Source organism: Odocoileus virginianus, chromosome 8 (assembly GCF_023699985.2).
Source record: "Odocoileus virginianus isolate 20LAN1187 ecotype Illinois chromosome 8, Ovbor_1.2, whole genome shotgun sequence".
In the NCBI taxonomy this organism is placed as follows: Eukaryota; Metazoa; Chordata; class Mammalia; order Artiodactyla; family Cervidae; genus Odocoileus; species Odocoileus virginianus.
Window position 1 is genome coordinate 21,103,828 of NC_069681.1, and position 13,029 is coordinate 21,116,856.

The window sequence follows — 13,029 nt, forward strand, 5'->3', positions numbered from 1 at the left end:
TGTATGTGTATTTCCCAGGTGGCTCCGTTGTAAAGAATCTGCCTGCCAATGCAGGAGATGGGGGTTCGATCCCTAGATCAGGAAGATCTCCTGGAGAGGGAAAAAGCAACCCACTCCAGTATTCTTGCCTGGAGAGTCCCACGCACAGAGGAGCCTGATGGGCTACAGTCCATGGGGTTGCAAATAGTCAAGACATGACTTACCAACTAAACAGCAATAAAAAAATGAATACACAAATTTTTCATTTATCTTTTTAACTCTATGCGTTTGCTACATAGACTTCATTTTTAATAAGTAGAGAGGAATCCATCAAATGAATATATATGCCATTGTGGCAGATTGCAAAACTGTCTCTAATTCTTTTGGGGGTGGGATGGGGCAGAGAGAGAGTCACATGCTGGATAGCATGTGCAATCTTAGTTCCACAACCAGGGATTGAACCTATGCCCCCTGCCTTGGAAGCAGGACCCCCAGGGAAGGACATCTATTTCTTCATCCCTCTCTGTTTTTGTCTCCGTTGCAATGTGACTTTATAGCCTTTCCCATCAGGGGATACAGTTGATTTTCTAACCCTTGGAATATGGGCTGGCCTTGTGACTTGTTCTGACCACGCAAATGCAGCAATAGCAAGTGATGATGTGCTGATTCCAAGCCTATGCCTCAAGAGTACATGAGGACAAGAGGCCTTCAGTGCTTCTGCTTGTCTTCTTGGAACCCTGCTGTAGACTATTATCTTGAGAAAAAAAATCTCTAGCTAGCCTACTAGAGACTAAGAAACCACGTGGTGTGGGGGTTGGTCACCCCAGCCATCACAGCTACCCCTATCTGGACCAATCAGCTCCCGACTGGTCATCTAAAATTTATGTCATCTAAAATCATGGATAGCTAATTCAAGCAATAATAAAAGCCATGGTAATTTTTGTTAGCTAACATTTATTGATATCTTGTTATAGGTGGTCATTTAAACTGCTTCCTTCCTTCTTTTTAGACTTAATTATCTCTTCATTTACTAATACCCTTAACTAACATTTACCAAATGCCCTTAGATAGGTATTTGATTAGATTCATTCATTCACTGATACATCTGTGAGCTGGGCATGATCCATAGTTGAGGATACAACAGTGACTATAAAAAGATGCTGTTCTTGGGGTAGAACTCCATGCTTCCACTGCAGAGGGGCCTGGGTTCCATCTCTGGTGAGGGAACTAAGATTCCTACAAGTTGTTTGGTGCAGTCAAAAAGAAGAAAATCCCCTTTTCTTCAAAGTTTATATTCTAGTGGAATAGGGGACAAGCAATAGACAAATTGATGGCATGTCAGTTGGTAATGTGTCATAAGAAAATAAAAAGCAGGGAAGAGTGATAGTGACAGAAGCAAAGTGGAAAGAGTAAAGAATGTTTTGTGAAGGTGATCCAATAGAGAATAAATATAAATTTTTGTTTTTAAGTCTTGAAATTGTTAGATTTTTCTTTTTTTAGAGTAAATTCAGATAATCTCAATCTCTTTAGGGCAACAGTTATAACTTGCTGAAAGGCCCTCTACAATGCGTTTGTGCACCTTTAGAGATGGTCCCTTGGAAAAGGAAAATTTGTTAGATTTTTCTTTTTTTAGAGTAAATTCAGATAATCTCAATCTCTTTAGGGCAACAGTTATAACTTGCTGAAAGGCCCTCTACAATGCGTTTGTGCACCTTTAGAGATGGTCCCTTGGAAAAGGAAAATTATCTTAACCAGCAGGAGCATCTGACCCTGGAGGTCACCTTGTCCTTAACTTGTCAAACACCGTTTGCAGCCGGTCTGACGTCAATCAGCAAGGGTTGACATATGATTCATCTGAGCTCGAACCACTGTTGGTTCCTGTTATTGTTTTCCCCCTCACATTGTAGTTAATCATTTGTTTGAGTTCAGTTAAACACTCACGTGCTTTATTCGGCCTTTTCCATACAGTTTCATCTGGGCCAAACCCTTGGTGAGTCGGGTCTCTATCGATGATCTAAGGCCTGCTCTCCTGTTCCTGAGAGGCCAGCACACTGAGAGAAGAGAAGCCAGAAGAAATGAATCCAGTTTGTAAGCCAAAATCACAAATATCCATAGGTTGGAGAACAGAATGCGTTTTTCTTGCTGTGAACCAACTTCAGAGAATCTCAAAGGTTCTCTTTTTTTCCTCTGAAGTTACTCTCAAGTCTTAAAATAATTCAATCCTGAGCCATTGACATGAATCCACTACAAATAACCAGAGAAGGAAGGATGGTGGGGCTTTAAGGATAAACACAGGAAGGACAGAGACCAGACTCCACCAGGATTTCAAAAATCCAGATCTGCTTACAAAGTCCGTTCTAACCCAAAGTTTCTCAGTTGAAAAGTAACCCCCTAAGAAATGCAGACACAAAGGGAAGAGTTTAATAAAACTCTCCTCTTCCTAGCCAGGGGGAGGGAGCCATAAACAGCAGGAGGCTTTTTAGCAAGTTTTTCTTTCCTTCCTTCCTTTCTTCTCCTCCTTCCCCCTCTTTCCCTCCCTTCCTCCTTTCCTCTCTCCCCCATGCCTCTTTCTTTCTTTCCTTCCTTCTTCTCTTTCTCCCTAAAATATCCTCCTTCTTAGCTTGACAGCAAACAGGATAGACCCTTTGGCCCTGACTTGCACCTTCTGTATTGGGAAGCCTCTTCTTCCTACTCACTTGTTAGAAGGCTCTTTGCCCTCAAACCCAGAAAGAGGTAGATCTCACTACCATCCACAATCTATTTCTGATCAGGCTCCAAATGAAACTTCAGACCATATACAAGCAACTCCTCCAGCTCAACTCCAGAAAAATAAATGACCCAATCCAAAAATGGGCCAAAGAACTAAACAGACATTTCTCCAAGGAAGACATACGGATGGCAAAAAAACACATGAAAAGATGCTCAACATCACTCATTATCAGAGAAATGCAAATAAAACCACAATGAGGTACCATTATACACCAGTCAGGATGGCTGCTATCCAAAAGTCTACAAGCAATAAATGCTGGAGAGGGTGTGGAGAAAAGGGAACCCTCTTACACTGTTGGTGGGAATGCAAATTAGTACAGCCACTATGGAAAACAGTGTGGAGATTCCTTAAAAAGCTGGAAATAGATCTGCCATATGACCCAGCAATACCACTTCTAGGCATACACACTGAGGAAACCAGATCCGAAAGAGACACGTGCACCCCAATGTTCACCGCAGCACTGTTTATAATAGCCAGGTCATGGAAGCAACCTAGATGCCCATCAGCAGACGAATGGATGAGGAAGCTGTGGTACATATACACCATGGAATATTACTCAGCCATCAAAAAGAATTCATTTGAATCAGTTCTAATGAGATGGGTGAAACTGGAACCCATTATACAGAGCAAAGTAAGCCAGAAAGATAAAGACCATTACAGTATACTAACACATATATATGGAACTTAGAAAGATGGTAACGATAACCTTATATGCAAAAAAAGAAAAAAGAGACTCAGATGTATAGAACAGACTTGTGGACTCTATGGGAGAAGGCGAGGGCGGGATGTTTCAAGAGAACAGCATCGAAACATGTATATCTAGGGTAAAATAGATCACCAGCCCAGGCTGGATGCATGAGACAAGTGCTCAGGCCTGGTGCACTGGGAAGACCCAGAGGGATGGGGTGGAGAGGGAGGTGGGAGGGGGGACCGGGATGGGGAATACATGTAAATCCATGGCTAATTCATTTCAATGTATGACAAAAACCACTGCAATGTTGTAAAGTAATTAGCCTCCGACAAATAAATGGAAGAAAAAAAAAAAAAGAAAGAAACTTCAGACCAGCTTGGAGTCTTTCAAAGTCAGGCCACGCCACTAAGTCTGGGCCCTGCTTGCAGAAACGACTAATGACTTGCTGGTAATCTTCCCAAATTCAAGGAGCCTGCAAACTCTTGAAACAGGGCTTTGGAAATGAAAAAGAAGTTTCCCCTCTTAGTTCATCTCCTCACCATCTGGCTAAATGTTATCATCCTTACTGCACTATGATTAATTTTTTTATGCCATAGATTTCTGCTAATTAATTGCAATGACCAAGAACAGGAAATTTCAGCAGGACCAGATCATGTTTACCCGGAATGGCCTAGTTGGAGAATGGTTCTTTAAAAGGCATTCCTTGGGACTGACAAATTTCAAAAGCTGAGCAGAGTCTCTGAGATCAACCAGTTCAAATAGTTCACTGGTAGATGAGGAAACCTGTGAGAGTTAGCCCAGCTCAATACTGGTTAGTGCGCTGGTACATGCGTGCTTAGTCGTATCCAATTCTGTGACACAATGGACTGTAGCCCGCCAGGCTCCTCTGTCCATGAGATTTCCCAGGCAAGAATATTGGAGTGGGTTGCTGTTTCCTCCTCTAAGGGAATCTTCCTGACCCAGGGATCAAATCCGAGTCTCCTGCAGGCAGATTCTTTACCGCTGAGCTCCATTTACAATGAGCCAGGAAGCCCCATCAGTAATAGAGCAAGGACAAAAATCCTAATATCCACATCTCTGCTACAGAGATGGTGGTACCAGGCGCTGCTGCCTCAAGAACTAGTTCAAACCAGAAGCAGCCACTCCTCTCCATTTGGGTGGAATCATTAGCTCCAGGATGGAATTTGGTCAAATGTCTCATTGCATCATCACATCGCTTTGAAACTCCAAGTTCTCTGGACATAGAGTTCTTGTCTAAGTGATGTGAACCAGTAAGTTTTCTGGAAAAAAATCAGTCCAAACACTTGGCTGGTGTCTTGGAGGCGAAAAAAAAGAAAAGAAGAAAATTGGGTGATTAAGTTTTACAAACTGAATTAAAAACTGCTATGTTTGCATCCTGTGGACACTCCTATTAGGTCTAGACCAAGTTGTCCAAAGCTGGGGTTGGGTCGTAGCATTGTATGGAAGTGTGTGGTAGCTGTTTCTTGGCAGCCAGTAACCTATCAGCCCTTGGTTGTTGTCCAGGGTGACAGGGAAGCTCCAGGTTTTAGTCTAGTGGTTATTAAACTGTCAGGCTATGTTTCACTTCTGAACTGAAGAATTGCTTTTTTTTTCCCCCAAATAAAATAGTTCTGTGTAATCTCTACACATCAAATAGATAAGGGTGACATTTTATATTTAAAATTACAAATTTTCCCCCTCTGAAAACAATAAATGGGAAAAATAAAATTGTCTGATTGAACAAACATTTGAACTTGTGAGCTAGAAGAATCAGTTTTAGACTTAGTGTATCATCAACATGTAATTTGTGTCTGTATGTGGGTTTACTGGCACTGTACCTTATTCACCTGGTATATTCGCTGCTCCACACAAGGTCTGGCTCATGGGAAATATGAATATATCAATGACTCTTAGCTTGTGTTGCTTCAGAAAGGCAGGAGCTACATTTTAATTCACCATTTATCCACCCTTCCCTGAAATGAGGGTGACTTCCACAAAGAAGGCATCTGAGAAATGTTGATTGGATTAAGAGGTAATGAGTTTGTATTTGATGAGGCTGAGTAAGACTGGCCCACAGGAGAGCTCAGTGAAGTGGAGGGCTATGGCCAAGTCGCTGAGTTCAATGAGATGTTCTACCTGCAATGTAATGGATGAATTAGAACCAAATGTGTCAACCTGCTTTGGCTTCCCAGGTGGCTCAGTGGTAAAGAATCTGCCTGCCCAAGCGGGAGACCCAGGTTTGACCCCTGGGTTGAGGAGATCCCCTGGAAGAGGAAATGACAACCCACTCCAGTGTTCTTGCCTGGAGAATCCCATGGACAGAGAAGCCTGGTGGGCTACAGTCTATGGAGTCATGAAAGAGTCAGACATGACTAAGCACACATGCATGCACATGTCAGCCTGCTTCATACAGATTTTTCCTCCTCATGGCAGATTTAATTTATGGCATTCCATGGCCCTTGTTTTCATTTGGGCAGGAACATTTTCCAGCTCCTCGTCTAGTCTTATAGATCTTATCTCCTCTGTGGCCCCGTTGGTCTCTTTAGATCAGCGCCTTGATATGGGTCATCATCATCTTTCACCTGGTCTATGGCTATAACACTCCAAAGTATACTTGTCTCAAGAATCTACCTCTGCCAATTCATGCTGTGCTTTGTTAGAAAGTTTATTTTCTAAAGCCTAGATCTAAACCACAATGAGGTACCATTACATGCCAGTCAGAATGGCTGCTATCCGAAAGTCTACAAGCAATAAATGCTGGAGAGGGTGTAGAGAAAAGGGAACCCTCTTACACTGTTGGTGGGAATGCAAACTAGTACAGCCACTATGGAGAACAGTGTGGAGATTCCTTAAAAAACTGGAAATAGAACTGCCATATGACCCAGCAATCCCACTCCTGGCATACAGACCGAGGAAACCAGAACTGAAAGAGACACGTGTACCCCAATGTTCATCGCAGCACTGTTTATAATAGCTTGGACATGGAAGCAACCTAGATGTCCATCAGCAGACGAATGGATAAGAAAGTTGTGGTACATATACACAATAGAATATTACTCAGTCATTAAAAAGAATACATTTGAATCAGTTCTAATGAGGTGGATGAAACTGGAGCCTATTATACAGAGTGAAGTAAGCCAGAAAGAAAAACACCAATACAGCATACTAACGCATATATATGGAATTAGAAAGATGGTAATGATAACCCTATATGCAAGACAGAAAAAGAGTCACAGATGTATAGAACAGACTTTTGGACTCTGTGGGAGAAGGCGAGAGGGGAATGATCCGAAAGAATAGCATTGAAACATGTATATTATCAAGTGTGAAACAGATCACCAGCCCAGGTTGGATGCATGAGACAAGTGCTCAGGGCTGGTGCACTGGGATGACCCAGAGGGATGGGATGGAGAGGGAGGCGGGAGGGGGGTTCAGGATGGGGAACACATGTAAATCCATGGATGATTCATGTCAATGTATGGCAAAAAACACTACAATATTGTAAAGTAATTAGCCTCCAACTAATATAAATAAATGAAAAAAAATGTTATTGCACCCAAAATAATAAATAAATAAAGACGACCCAAAGAACATTAATTGATGGACAAAAAAAAAAAAAAAATCTCTTTCCATATATATATATATATATCACCCAGTGTTAAGTAATACGTTTTGTTTAACTCACTTTTTTATAAAACAGGCCCATATCTAGTGAACTGATATTAAATTATAAAATTATATGTGTTTGTTTGGAAGAGATACATGTACCTCTGACCAGTGAAAATATAGAAGGTTATGGTTTATTGCTCTGTTGGTATTAATCAGGTCTGTGTTTAACTTAGCATTTTCACCCTAACATTCCTTTATTAAATTGTTTACAAATACAAAAAATAAAGTCCAGATCTAGTCAATGAGCTCACCTGCTGCAAAGCTTTCAATGGCTCCCTAGTGTCTGTTGGTAATTTCAAATTCCTTTGCAGGGGGTGTTCAACATCAGGCTTTCTCTCTATTGTCACTGCCCCACCTTACGTGACCCTTAATTTACGTCCGTGGTGGAGACAGTGCTCTTTGGGGCTTCTACTCCCTTGCCTGTGTTATTTTCATCCAAAATGATCTGTCCCAGGATACCGCTGTTTAGCTTCCATGTCTCTCAAAGTCTGCCCCCTCCCTACTCCACAGCAAAGATTCTGGCATTCAGATATGTGAGAAACACCCTGGAACTTGTTAAAATGCATGTTTCTGAGCCTTACCTTGGAGAACTCTGCATTTTTAGATCAGCATTCTGGCTGATTTTGATATAGCAGGTTCACTGCCTGCACTTTGAGAAACATCTTAAATGTGTGCATCAACAATTCTGCACATATTCATTCATTCATTCATTCATTCATTCATGTATTCAGTCACAAACACAGGTATTTCTTCCACAGCAGAGCTTTTAAAAAAAATTTTATTTTATTGAAGTATAGTTGATTTACAATGTTGTGTTAATTTCTACTGTAAAGCAAAGTGATTCAGTTACACACACACACACACACACACACACACATGCATTCTTTTATAAAATTTTTAACAATTTAATTATTTTTGGCTGTGCTGCGTCTTCACTGTTGCATGGGCTTTTCTTTTTTTTTTTTTTTTTACGATTTTCATCAGATTTTATTTTATTTTTTTATTTTTTTCTAAAAGATCAAAGGCATTTATTTTTTTTCACTTTTTTTTTTTTTTTACTTTACATCATTACAGTAGTTTTTGTCATACATTGAAATGAATTAGCCATGGATTTACATGCATTCCCCATCCCAGTCCCCCCTCCCACCTCCCTCTCCACCCGATCCCTCTGGGTCTTCCCAGTGCACCAGGATGGGCTTTTCTCTAGTTGCAGCAAGAGGGGACTGCTCTCCAGTTGCAGTCAGCTGGCTTCTCATTGCAGCGGCTTCTCCTGTTGCAGAGCACGGCCTCTAAAGTGTGCGGGCTCAGCAGTTGTGGACCCCAGGATCTAGAGCACAGGCGCCCTAGGCGTGGCGCACTGGTTCAGTCGCTCGGCCGCGTGTGTCATCTTCCCAGGCCAGGGGTAGAACCCACGTCTCCTGCACTGGCAGGTGCATTCTTTACCAGTGAGCCACCAGGAAAGCCCCATGTATATACATTCTTTTTCATGCTCTTTGCCATGATGCTTTTCCACAGGATATTGAGTACAGTTCCCTCTACGCTCAGTAGGGCTTTGTTGTTTATTTATTCTATATGTAGTCTTTTGCATCTGCTAATTCCAAACTTCCAATCCATCTTTCCCCTACACCTCTCCTCCTTGGCAGCCACAAACCTATTCTCTATGTTATAGCAGAGATTTTATATCAAGAATTGCATATGATACGATCAATTAATTGAGAAGAATGAGTGACATTTTATGTTATTAGTTATAAACAACTGTCTTTAAAATCATCTAGGATTCATATATCTTTAAGGACAAAAAAATGCTCAGGTCTGCCCCACATAGCTGCTTGGGGAAGCTGTGTGATGTAATTGTACCCCCATGAATGATAAGAAAGTATGAGAAACCTGCCCTTACATGATAAGGGGGAAAGAAATGCCTTACTCAAGGTAGACAGATGGATTTAGACAATTGTGTTTAATTTTTTAGGCTACACTCTTATACATATATTTAAAATTTCAAAAGGAAAAAAAATTTTAGCTTCTGAATTGCACATCTGAAAACTTAGCCTATGGCTGAAATATGTTTTTTGATAATGAAATATTTATTAGGAGCACAATGCTCAAAGAACAGAGAACAAATTGTATGGTTCATTGAGTCTACCATGTTCCAAATGGTAGACACATTGATGGCATTATTTACAGATTTATAGGACTTACTTTCCAGGCTTCCAGGGGTTTATCAGGTTTAGTGATAAACCCTGATGTGAAAATCATATTTTCCCATATAAAATCATATATGGCCTTACAAATCTGAAAGTGAGATTACTCAGAATCCCTGGATGCATGCTCCTCTTTGTACATGAATTTACAGTTTCATCCAGACTGATCTGCTTATGGTCCCTAACCTCGCCTACACCTTCCTGCTGCCTCTCTTTAGCTCATGCAGTTTCCCATTCTTGGAATACCCTCCTTGCTATTGTTTTAACTACCTAAGCCTAACCTTTATCCAAGATCCAGTTAATGTTCTACTTCTTTGTGAAGTCAGCATAAACCATCTCAGATCACAATGAACTTCAGAACACCTCTCGCCCTTATTGTTTAGCCACTAGCTTGGCATTTAACAGATGTCAAGGCAGCATTACAAACCTTCTTACGTACAGATTCCATTTCCCCAATTACACTAGTGCACAGCCCACTGGAGGGCAGTGAGCATGCCATATGGTCCTCTGTCCACTAGGCTGACTATAGGATCAGACCAGTGGTGGGAATGCCTCTAAGTTAAGATGTGAATGCAAAAGTGGACATTGTCTTTATTCTTTTTGTATGTGTGTGTCAAATATTCTCTGTAGTTGACCCATTCTACTGTGTAGGCTCTGAATTCCACTCACGGTCTATGACATTTAAAATTTCAGTAAAAGGTCTTGTTAAGTTCAAAGCTATCTCTTAGGATAAGGTCCATTTAAAATCAGGAGTCTCAAACTTATGACAGATTTTATTTTGTTGGGCTCCAAATTTACTGTGGACAGTGACTGCAGTGACAAAATTAAAAGACTTACTCCTTGGAAGGAAAGCCATGACAAACCTAGACAGGATATTAAAAAGCAGAGATACCACTTTGCCACAGAGGTGCATATAGCCAAAGTTATGGTTTTTCCAGTAGTCATGTATGGATGTGAGAGATGGACCATAAAGAAGGTTGAGCGCTGAAAAATTGATGCTTTCGAACTGTGGCGCTGGAGAAGACTCAAGAGTCCCTTGGACAGCAAGGAGATCAAACTAGTCACTCCTAAAGGAAATCAACTCTGAATATTCATTGGAAGGACTGATGCTGAAACTGAAGCTCCAATACTTTGGCCACCTGATTGCGAAGAGCCCACTCACTGGAAAATGGAAAAGACCCTGGTGGAAAAGACTGAGGACGGGAGGAGAAGCGGGCGACAAAGGATGAGATGGTTGGATGGCATCACTGATTCAATGGACATGAGTTTGAGCAAACTCTGGGAGATAGTGAAGGACGGGCAAGCCTGGTATGTTACAATTCATGGAGTCACAAAGAGTCAGACATGACTTAGCAACTAAAGAACAACAAACTTACATGCTTTCTGGGGCCAGTCAAGTAACCTCATAGACTGTGCCCACCCAGCTCCATATTCTTGTCACGAGGGAATACAAGCTAAGTCTGTTCATTAGAGCTGAGCATGTTCATGCCCCAAGGAGCTCCACTGGAGCTCTAATGCCATCAGCAATTCATGGTCTTTGAACTCATTGCTAGGGCAGTTTGTTCTCTGGTTAAGTGCCTCTTGCCACCCTCAACTAAATGCAAATGTCTGGACCCAAATGCAAAGACCCATCTCCAGGTACCCTAACCTCTGTTGACCTCTTTGCGCAGAGTCCCATTGATTCTCAATTGTCAATAATGTCTCTCCGGGCAAGGCTTTTTTTTGGCTTCTACCTCTGCCTGGAGTTTGATGGACAACAGTGCTTATCAAGCTCTGACTCTCTGCTGCCCTCAACAGGCCTTTGACCTCATTGCCTTGGCCATTGAGCGTGCTCAACTTTGGGCTTCCACGTGAGATAAAGAAGGTCTTACAGTTTGAGATGAATCATGTATTTTGTGTCAAGTGCTTCTGTGTGTTTGGTCATTACTTATTGTTCTGGTTGTGCATGGGTAGGTGCTTTCTTCTTAATTTACTTGCAGTTATTGTAGGTACATTCCGGTGGTTTTTTCCTTTCTATACCTAACATCTTTTTTGTGTGTTTTTCTAGCATCATTTTTGTGTGTTTTTCTTCCATTTAAAATAACAGTGCTATGAAGTAGAAGTCCAGGTGGCACTATTGGCGAAGAATCCACATGCCAAAGGAGGAGACATAAGAGACATGGGTTCAGTCCCTGATTTGGGAAGATCCCTTGGAGGAGAGCATGGCAACTTTCTCCAGTAGTCTTACCTGGAGAATCCCATGGACAGAGGAGCCTGGAGGGCTGTGACACAGAAGTCAATTATCTGGGTAAAGACAGTATGGTTTAACTGAAAGCATGTGACATTTGGAGTAAGACAGATCTGTATTTTAATCCGGACTCTTCCAATGACTGGCTCTATGAACTTGGGCAATATTTTTTCTGTTTTGTTCCTTTCTGAAAAGGGCATTATGTAATCATATGCAAGCAAAACTGACTCACAGATGGTGCTTAATACTTGGGTTTTTTCCCCCTTCTTCTTCAGGTATTTTCACTTTGAGTAAGGCAGTCAGTCGTCAGCTTTCTTGCTATAGAAATTAGCCATCACTGTGTGGGAGACATTTATCATCTACTTTTCCCCTCCTCTCCCTCTCCTTTGTTGTCTTCAGTCTGTGGTCTCTCAGATTCAGGAGAGAGAATACATCTCGGGCAGACGTTTAGTCAGCAAGCCTGGCACTTTCTCCCACTGACTGAAGGATCTTACTTGACTTGCATGCTCAGGAACCATCCTTTGACTGTGAGCAACAGCCCTATGAAATGTTGTTGTTTGGCCGCTAAGTTATGTCTGACTCTTTTGTGACCCCATGGGCTATAGCCCACCAGGTTCCTCTGTTCATGGGATTTCCCAGGCAAGAATACTGGAGTGGGCTGCCATTTCCTTCTCCAGGAGAATCTTCCTGACCCAGAGATGGAATCTGCATTGATAGGTGAATTCTTTACAGCTGAGCCACTAGGGAAACCCCATGAAATGTTAGTCATATGAAAATTAGGCAGACTGCTCTGTCCTGTTAAAACAAAACTGGATCTGGAAGGGTTCATTGGAAGAATAGGTGTTAGTTTCTAAGCATAATAGGCAAATGTGGTATGGCCAGCAACACCAGTCCAGGGTAAGACCACAACTCTGTGATCACATGTTGAATTTTCACTGTCAGAGATGTTACATATTATATCTTTGACTCATCAGAAGAGCTTTATGTGATGGACTCTCATCCCCATTTTACAGATGAGGCAACTGAGGCTCCAAGAAGTGGAAGTAACTTTCTCAAGATCATATAACTAGTAAAGGCCAAAGCTGGAATTTGAACCAAAGTCTGACTGGACACAAGATGCTGTGTTCCATTACAGTAAGTCCCCTGTGTATGAACCTTCAGGTTGCAAACTTTCAAAGATGTGAGTGTGCCCCTGTGTGCCAGCTATCGTACCATTGCTGTTACTTAGTTGCTCAGTTGTGTCCAACTCTTTTGCAACCCTGTGGACTGTAGCTCGTCAGGCTCCTCTGTCCATGGGATTTCCCAGCCAAGAATACTGGAGTGGGTTGCCGTTTCCTTCTCCATGGGATCTTTCCTGACCCAGGGATTGAATTCACATCTCTGGCATTGGCAGGCAGGTTCTTTACCACTGAACTACCAGGGGAGCCCTATTGTACTCTACTACTGTACTTTTCAAGGTACTGTACTGTAAGATTAAGTGTATTTATTTTTG

The 13,029-nt window shown here is 41.8% G+C and overlaps 1 long non-coding RNA gene across 1 annotated transcript in view; it reads left to right on the forward strand.

Moving 5' to 3' along the window:
- The window catches only part of LOC139036222 (uncharacterized), a 278,465-nt gene extending 265,800 nt beyond the window's left edge, over nucleotides 1–12,665 (forward strand). Inside the window, exon 3 of the long non-coding RNA XR_011488925.1 lies at nucleotides 12,551–12,665. This is a non-coding gene — a long non-coding RNA (uncharacterized lncRNA). The remainder of the gene's footprint in view (nucleotides 1–12,550) is intronic.
- The last annotated feature ends 364 nt before the right edge of the window (nucleotides 12,666–13,029 follow it).